Source organism: Mustela nigripes, chromosome 1 (genome assembly GCF_022355385.1).
Source record: "Mustela nigripes isolate SB6536 chromosome 1, MUSNIG.SB6536, whole genome shotgun sequence".
Taxonomy (NCBI): Eukaryota; Metazoa; Chordata; class Mammalia; order Carnivora; family Mustelidae; genus Mustela; species Mustela nigripes.
This window is the reverse complement of record NC_081557.1, coordinates 235078634-235087960: the sequence shown is the minus strand read 5'-3', so window position 1 is coordinate 235087960 and position 9327 is coordinate 235078634.

Sequence of the window (9327 nt, the reverse complement as noted above, 5' to 3'; positions counted from 1 at the left end):
TTTTATTTATTTACTTGACCGAGAGAGAGTCAGCAAGAGAGGGGAACACAAGCAGGTGAAGTGCAAGAGGGAAAAGCCGGCTTCCAGCTGAGCAGGGAGCCCGATGTGAGGCTCAATCCCAAGACCCTGGGATCATGACTGAGCTACCCAGGGGCCCCAGTGACTTCTGTTTCTTTTTAGAATTCATATTTTAAAAATACTAGAAACAAATTGTTAAGAGGTTTTTAAAAAAAGATTTTATGTATTTATTTGACACAAAAAGGGATACAGAGAGAGAGAGATAAAGAGCACAAACAGGGGGAGCAGGATAAGGAAAAGCAGGCTCCTGACTGAGCAGGGAGCCTGATGTGGGACTCGATCCCAGGACCCTGGGATTCTGACCTGAGCCAAAGGCTGACGTCTAACTGAGTCACTCAGGTGTCCCTAAGAAGTGGATTTTATTTTATTTTTTAAAAGATATTATTTCACAGAGAGAGAGAGAGATCACAAGCAGGCAGAGAGGCAAGCAGAGAGAGAGGAGAAAGCAGGCTCCCTGCTGAGCAGAGAGCCCCACTTGGGGCTGGATCCCAGGACCCTGAGATCATGATCTGAGCCGAAGGCAGAAGCTTAACCCACTGAGCCACTGAGGCGCCCCAAGAGATGGATTTTAAAAAATATATTTATTTACTTTAAAAATTCAAGTACAATTAGTATACAGTGTTATATTAGTTTCTGGTGTACAATATAATGATTTAACAATTCTAGGGGCATCTGGCTAAGTCAGATGATAGAGCAAGATTTCATTCTTTTTAAAATTTTTAATTTTTTAAAGTCATTCTGTTTTTATGACTGAGTAGTATTCCATTCTCTCTCTCTCTCTCTCTCTCTGTGTGTGTGTGTGTGTATACATACACCATATCTTCTTTACGCACTCATCTATTGGTGGACACTTGGACTGTTTCCATACTTTGGTTATTACAAATAATGCTGTAATAAACCTAGGGGTGTATGTATTTTTTTGAGTTAATGTTTTTGTATTCTTTAGTAAATACCCAGTTGTGGAATTACTGGATCATGTGCGGGTTCTGCTTTTAACTTTCTGAGGAAACATCATGCTATTTTCCACAGTGGCTTCATCAGTGTACCTTCCCACCAATAGTGCATAAGTGTTCCTTTTTCTCCACATCCTCGTGAACACTGGATTTTTGTGTTTTTGATTTTAGTCATTCTGACAGGTGTGAAGCAGTATCTCGCTGTGTGTTTTTATTTACACTAACCTGATGATGAGTGATGTTGAGCATCTTTTATGTGTCTTTTGGCCATCTCTGGAAAATGTCTTTCATGTCTTCTGTCCATTTTAATTGGATTATTTGTATTTTTGGTGATGAGTAATCTAAGTTCTTTATATATTTTGAATATTATTAAGAGGTGGTTTTAAAAGAATAAAAATAAAAGAACATGGAGCACAATGTTGAGGTCTCGCCAGTTAACATTTAGAGTGTATCCTTACACATGCACCTCCCCCCACATGCCACACACATTTTAAATACTTTTAAAAAACATAAACATGATCACAAACCACACACAGTGTTCCAGAACATGCTTTATTCTTTTAATAATTTATTATGAAGATATCTCACTGTCAAAACAATGTGGATGGAACTAGAGGGTATTATGCTAAGCGAAATAAGTCAATCAGAGAAAGACAATTATTGTATGATCTCTCTGATACGAGGAATTTGAGAGGGAGGGTGGGGGGTTATGGGGGGAAGGGAGGGAAATATGAAACAAGATGGGACCAGAGAGGGAGACAAACTATAAGAGTCTCTTAATCTCAGGAAACAAACTGAGGGTTACTGGGGGGTGGGGGTTAGGGATAGGGTGGCTGGGTTATGGACACTGGGAAGGGTATGTGCTATGGTGAGTGTTGTGTATTGTGTTAGACTCATGATTCACAGATTTGTACCCCTGAAGCAAATAATACATTGTATGTTAATAAAATAAAAAATACTAAAAAAATAAGACAGAAAGAAAAAAAAAGACCTCTCACTGTCAGTATACATATATCTAGCTCAATCTTTTGCAATAGATGCATAATATTCCATGGCATCAGTGCACCATATTTTATTTATTTAACCATTTACCTACTGGAAAACACCTAAGCTTTTCCATTTTTTTCTATTATAAACAAGTGGAATTGGAGAAACAAGGCAGAGGATCACAGAGGAAGAGAGGGAAAAATGAAACAAGAAGAAACCAGAGAAGAAGACAAACCATAAGAGACTCTTTTTAAAAAAGATTTTATTTATTTTTATTTATTTGTCAGAGAGAGCGCACAAGCAGGGGGAGCAGCAGACAGAGGGACAAGCATGCTCCTCACTGAGCAGGGAGCTTGATGCAAGACTTGATCCCAGGACCCTGGGATCATGATCTGAACAAAAAGCAGATGCTTAACCAACTGAGCCACCCAGGTGTCCCACCATAAGAGGCTCTTACTCTCAGGACACAAACTGATTTTGTGTTGGCTAGAGTGGAGGGGGAGTGGGAAAGTTGGGGTGGCTGGGTGATGGACATTGGGAAGGGTATGTGTTGCGGTGAGCATTATGTATCATGTAAGACTGAAGAATAACAGACCTGTGCCCCTGAAACAAATAATATATAAACGTTAATAGTAAAAAAATAAAATTATAAAGATATTCTTTTATATTTTATTTTTAGGACTTTATTTTGTTTTCCATGTGTGGTCTTTTTAAAATTACTTTTTCTATTTATTAAGGTATTTATTCTCCCAAGTCCCCTTTCCCTCTTTCAACTTTTTCATTGTTCTAGAATTTGTGCATTTCTGTATTTATACTTTGCAGAAGATTCAGGTGTTGCTATCTTTCAATTAATTAATTTTAGACTATCTATTGATTTGCTATTATGGTAGATAAAGATTTAGGTTTCTTATATTATCATTTCATGTTGGTAAGAAAATTTACCTTTTTGGTGAAATTGATATTTAGGGTTTACATTATCTTTATGTAAAGATTATTCATTGCTGAGTGTTGTAGTACATTATGATTATGTTCTCTTGCTTTTGGGGAAGCACATTCTCCAGCAACTTCCTGAAAAAAGTTACATAGGGAATACATTTTGGAGGCAGGGGAAATTACAGGCCTTTTCCATCACACATTTGTTCAGTTGCTTGGCTGGGTTTAGAATTCTAGGTTGGGGTTCAATTTCATGTAGACTGTTGAAGGGAGACAGAGATGGTAGAAGCTGATTCCCCATCTCCACCATCACAAGTGTTTGTAGCAGTCAGCTCTGTGTTCTCTGGACTGGCTCCAAATTCATCAGAGTGGGAGGCTGTGACATTGGCAGTGGTAGAAACAGCAACGCCAGCAGTTACAGTTTCTAAGTGTGACCCTAAGGCTTAAAGTCTAGTGATGGTGTCTGGCTTCATTTCTTCAACTCCTGCCCTTCCAACATATTAAGTACCAAATTAATTCCCTGTGAAAACAACAACAACAAAACCCTTTTCTGAAAGAAATACTCAGAAGGATTTCTGTTTCCTAAACTGAAGTCCAACACACACAAATATTAGTCATTGTGATTATGTTGGTCAATACTCCAGACACAGCTGTTCTCTATTTTGAATTGCTAATTATCTGGAACTTAAATCTTCTTTACGTTGTTCCTGCTGACATGTCACTCTTGGTGCTGGGGCTTAGTCATCTTTGATTGTGAATAGAAACTTCGAAGGGATGAGGGATGATCCACATGGCTATCAGGGAGGAGCACTCTGGGCCCATAATGAGTAGTGAGTGAAAAGTCCTTGAAACAGAATCAGGTCTGGTACCTTTCAGAAATAATGAAGAGCTGTGACCGCAGTGGAACGATTGCGTGTAGGAGACAGTAATTACAGAGCGTGTAATGGGACCAGATGGTGCAGGGGAATGGGGAGGAATTTGTTTTATACTCTTCTCTTAAAAAAGATTTTACTTATTTGAGAGAGAGAGAGATCGATCATGAATGGGCATGGGGAGTGGAAGAGGGAGGAGCAGATTCCCAGCTGAGTAAGCAGCCCAACATGGGACTTGATCCCAGGACTCCAGGACCATGACCTGAGCCAAAGGCAGATGCTTAACTCACTGAACCACCCAGGTGCCCTTGTGTTATACTCTTACCAAGAAGAGGAACACTGTAAAGTTTTCAGCTGAGAGTGACATGATCTAACCACAGGTGAAAAGACTCATTGTGGATACTGTGTTCAGACCATCCTGTAGGTGGAACAGACAGAATCATGGTAATCAGTCAAGAGATGATAACAGGGGAGACATGATGGTAGCTTAGACCTGCATGGTAGTGGTAGATGTAATGAGATTTGTTGGGTTCTGGTTGGATTTTGAAGATAGAGCCAATAGAATTTGCTGATGGTTTGAATGTGTGTGGTAGTGAGGGGAGGACTTGAAGGGGAGGAGAGAGAGAAAGTGAGAGAGCAAGAGAGCAAGCAATCGAGAGTTGAAGATGACTTCAAAATTTTTGACCTGAGCAAATAGAAGGATGGAGGTCCTATCATTTGAGATGCAGGTTTGTGACAGAGGGTCAAGAATTTAGTTTTGGACATACTAAGTGGAGACAGCCAAGTGGAGATGTGAAGTTGGAAAATGAATATACAACTCAGAGGTTTATAGGAAAAATCAGCAGTTGATAGAAATTTGGAAGAGTCAGTTTTTAGATACTATATAAAGGTATGAGATTGGATGGTCTCCAGGTAGTGAGTAGAGAAATGGGCTCTAGGACAATCAAGTATTAAAGAGACAAGAAGATCAGGAGCAATGAACACAACAGTCCTAAGCATGGCTGTTGAAGAAGGAAAAAACTGAAAGACTACAGATGTCATTGAAATCAAGTGAAGAAAGTATTTAATCACAGAATACTTCTAGAGAAGGGCACCTGGGTGGCTCAGGGGGTTGAGTGTCTGATCTTGATTTTGTCTTGGGTGATGACCTTGGGATTGTGAGATGGAGCCCCATATCAGCTCCATACTTGTCAGGGAGTTGACTGAGAGTCTCTCTCTCCCTCTGCCCCACCTTCCTGCACGCTCTCTCTCTCCAAAATAAATAAATCTTTTCTTTTTTTAATTTAAATTCTATTAATTAATGTATAATGTATTATTAATTTCAGAGGTACAGGTCTGTGATTCATCGGTCTTGTGCCTTCCTTAGTGTCCATCACTCACTTACCCCATCCCCCTAGCCCCCTTCCCTCCAGCAACCCTCAGTTTGTTTCCTATGATTAAGAGTGTCTTATGGTTTGTCTCTCCTTGATTTAGTCTTGTTTTATTTTTCCTCTCTTCCCCTATGATCCTCTATTTGTTTCTTAAATTCCTCACATGAATGGGATCATATGATAATTGTCTTTCTCTGATTGACTTAATTTGCTTAGCATAAGACCCTCTAGTTCCATCCACATCGTTGCAAATGGCAAGATTTCATTTTTTGATGGCTGAGTAGTATTCCATTCTATGCAATATGAGGTATATTGCATAGAATGGAATACTATAATATTATTAATAATACTACTATAATTAATAATAATTAATTAATAATAATACCATAATAATAGTATAATAATACTATATTATACCTCATATTGCATAGAATGGAATACTATAATATATACATTATACCTCACATCTTCCTTATTCATTTTTCTGTCCATGGACATCTGGGCTCTTTCCATAGTTTGGCTATTGTGGACATTGCTGCTCTAAACATTGGGGTGCAGGTGCCCCTTCGGATCACTACATTTGTATCCTTGGGGTAAATACCCAATAGTGCAATTGCTGGGTCATAGGGTAAATAAATAAATCTTTTAAAAAAGGAAATACATCTAGAGAAATGTTTTGTTGAAATCATAGAAATATAAGTTTCAGGTTACTAGTAATTGATTAATTGTGTCTTCAAGTTTTTTAAGCAAAGGATCCTTCTTACAATTTCATTAAGCTTCACAGCCATCTTATATATTATTTAGACATAACTACACATTCTCTGATTTCTTTGCTCATGACTATTTCTTTCATCCCAAGTCTAATAGACAAGTCAGACATAACACGCCCCCAGACAAATTCCTCTCTCCTACCTTCAATCCTGTTTGTTCAAACACAACCATCGACCTTGGGCTCATTTTTTTTTTTTTAACTGAAAAAGGTTATAGAAAAGTTGCAAAAATAGTATGGAGAGTTCACACATATCCTTCCATTTTGTTCATGTTAACTGACATAATCACTTACAGTGATCAAAACCAGGATACTATGCTATGATCTATTTACTGAAATATGGACCTTATTCAGATTTTACTCATTTTTCTTCTAATGTCCTTTTTTCTGTCCAGGATCCCACATTGCATTTAGTTAATACGTATTTTCAGTCCTCAATTTTCCCTTTTTTTTTCATGACCTTGACACTGTTGATGAATCCTGGTCCGTTATTTTGTAGAACGTTTCTCAACTGTGGTTTGTCTGCTGTGCTCTCCTGACCAGATTTAGATTATGCCGCTTGGTGGAAGGGAAAAGAGGTGAATTCAACTATAGTGGTGATTCTTTTTTATAATAGGCTCTTCAACATACAGTAATATTAAGTTTTGCAAATCCCACTCAAATTAAAAGAAATATTTTCTAAAAAATGTCTAAGGAATCCCAGCTATTAGTGACCTGCTGTATTTACTTTACCAATTACAATGCTTACCACCATCCTAGAGCTAAAGATAATATTACATAAAGGCATCAAACCAGGTATATTTTAAAATGTAGATGAGCGCATGGGTGGCTCAGTGGGTTAAAGCCTCTGCCTTCGGCTTGGGTCACGATCTCAGGGTCCTGGGATCGAGCCCCACATTGGGCTCTCTGCTCGGCGAGGAGCCTGCTTCCCCCCCCGCCTCTGCCTGCCTCTCTGCCTACTTGTGATCTCTGATTGTCAAATAAATAACTAAAATCTTAAAAAAAAATAAAATGTAGAGTCCAAAGCACTTGGCCTCATTTGTCTTAAAGCAAGATTAACTCTTTCTACAGCAGCTAGCAGTTTAAATGGATATGTTAAAAACCACTGCTTATATCCTTTTTGTGGCAATGAATTAGACTTTATCTGAGTAAGATTTTTGCTGTATATTTTATGGAAGATGTGAACTTATTGGAATTCTCTTTTCATGTGTCTTTCTATTCTGACTTGTGTCCACTCCTAAGATTTTTTTTTTTACTTCTCATATACACTACTCTGCATATTGATTATATTCAATATTATTTGAATTACATGTCAAGAAAGATGATCTGTGAGATTTCCATGGAGGTTAAAAACATTTTTTTCTTTAGGGCAAACATTGTTGGGATAGGAATGAGGGTTCAGGGCATATATTATGGAGGCTCAGATTCTCAAGAGTCTTAAAGGTCTACAATTTACAGATATGTGGCCATTCTTACTATAGCAGCAATTTTCAAATAACTGATGGTAGTTTCCTTTATTTGCTAGGCTTCACATTGTTTCTATAAAACAACAAAAACAAAAATTCTGGAATTACTTTGAGTTGTAGGGTTTGGAGAATGAAAGATTATCCTAATCATAAATCTATTATCCCTACAAAATGCTGTTGGCATTCCTGTTGCTCTGTCTGTAAACACTCTTAAAATGGCCAATGACTATTTTAGGAAATTAATCCACAGCTTGTGATACAGTATGTATATAACCAATGTGTATGTCAACAGTAAAGTTATATGCTTTTGTTAAATTTGGTATTTTAAATGCAATGTTTCTTCTAACTTAAGTGAAGATACTGATATACTTGGGAAAAACTTTTTATTATTACAGTTAATAAAAATCATCAGGCAAGTTAATAATAATTTCAATTACTAAAGCATAATCATATTAAGAAGGCTAACTGGATATTATCCAAGAATTAAGATAAATGACATAGTGCCTAATTTCCTAAATTAGAATATGTGCACTATCATGGTGACAGATTATGACTTAATGATTATGCTCATAAATGGATTACAAGGTCAACGTCACAGGGCTAAATCTGCAGTCATCATAAATACAGAAAAGGATAAGCTACCTAACAGACTGTTTTCTATAAGGAATATGTTCCAATAAACCTTGACAAAGCAGGACATGCTAATATTTATCTAGAGGGCAGAAAGTCACATTTGTTGTTGCACAGTGAAAATTCGATTGATTTCTGTTGACTTATAAAAGTCTATGTGAAAGACAATGTAATTATTGTGCCCCTAAAAAGGATTTTTAAAAGACTCCAAGTGAAGAGTTATTTCTATCACACAGGTAAGTTAACTAAGGCAGTGGTATTAATGCTGAAAATTTATATTGAACAGTTGTTTTCCACTTACATGTGGTAGTGATGAGATTATAAAGGATGACCAAAATTCAAACAGGTGCTTTTTAACTAATACACAGTTTTTAGTCATTTCAGGACAATTTAATTCTCTATATATGTTACAGAAAAAGAGCCAATTATTACATACATAATTTAATTATTTACAAGTTGAGAAACATACCAATAAAGATGTTAATGTCAATGTTCTAACTTTTGTGGTGAGAGTTCTTCATTGAATGGAAATAATTCTTTCACTAGTGATATACCCCTAAGTGGGGGAGGGAAAGAGATCCTTGACTTTCACAAGACTGGCTTTGTTGACAATGTTTTCCCTGAAACTCTTTCTTTTAAGGATAAACAAGGCCAGTGAGCATCAGGTAACAGATCCAATATTTAATACATCTCTTAAAAATGTGTCTTCTTTGTGTGAGCTCTCAAATCATTATTAAAAATATTTAAGGGGTGCCTGAGTGGCTTAGTTGGTTGGGTATCTGCCTTCGGCTCAGGTCATGATCTCGGGATCCTGGGATGAAGCCCTGTATCAGACTCCCTGCTCACTGTGGAGTCTGCTTGTCCTTTTCCCTCTGCTCCTCTACCCCTACTCGTGCTCTCTCTCTCAAATAAATTTAAAAAAATTTTTTAATTACTTAAAAATATTTTAGGCTTTTAACAGATGCCCTTAATTCTGGAAATTGCAGTGCTTATCTAATTGATGTATTATCTTTTACCAATGTCACTCTACAGTGACTTAATAGTCTTATTTATTCATCAGCTGGTTTGAGAAATATTTATACAAAGAAGAACTGAACTAACAACTAAGGAGAGCGTGGTGGAAAACTTGATGAATATACTTTTAAGAAAACAAGCCAAGAGTCATTGTTAGCTAATGTTTTACATCACCAAAAAATGACCTTTCTGTATCTCTGAAAAATCAGCAGCCCTAGCATGTTACCTTCTTTGTGTATCCTCAATTTCCTGGAA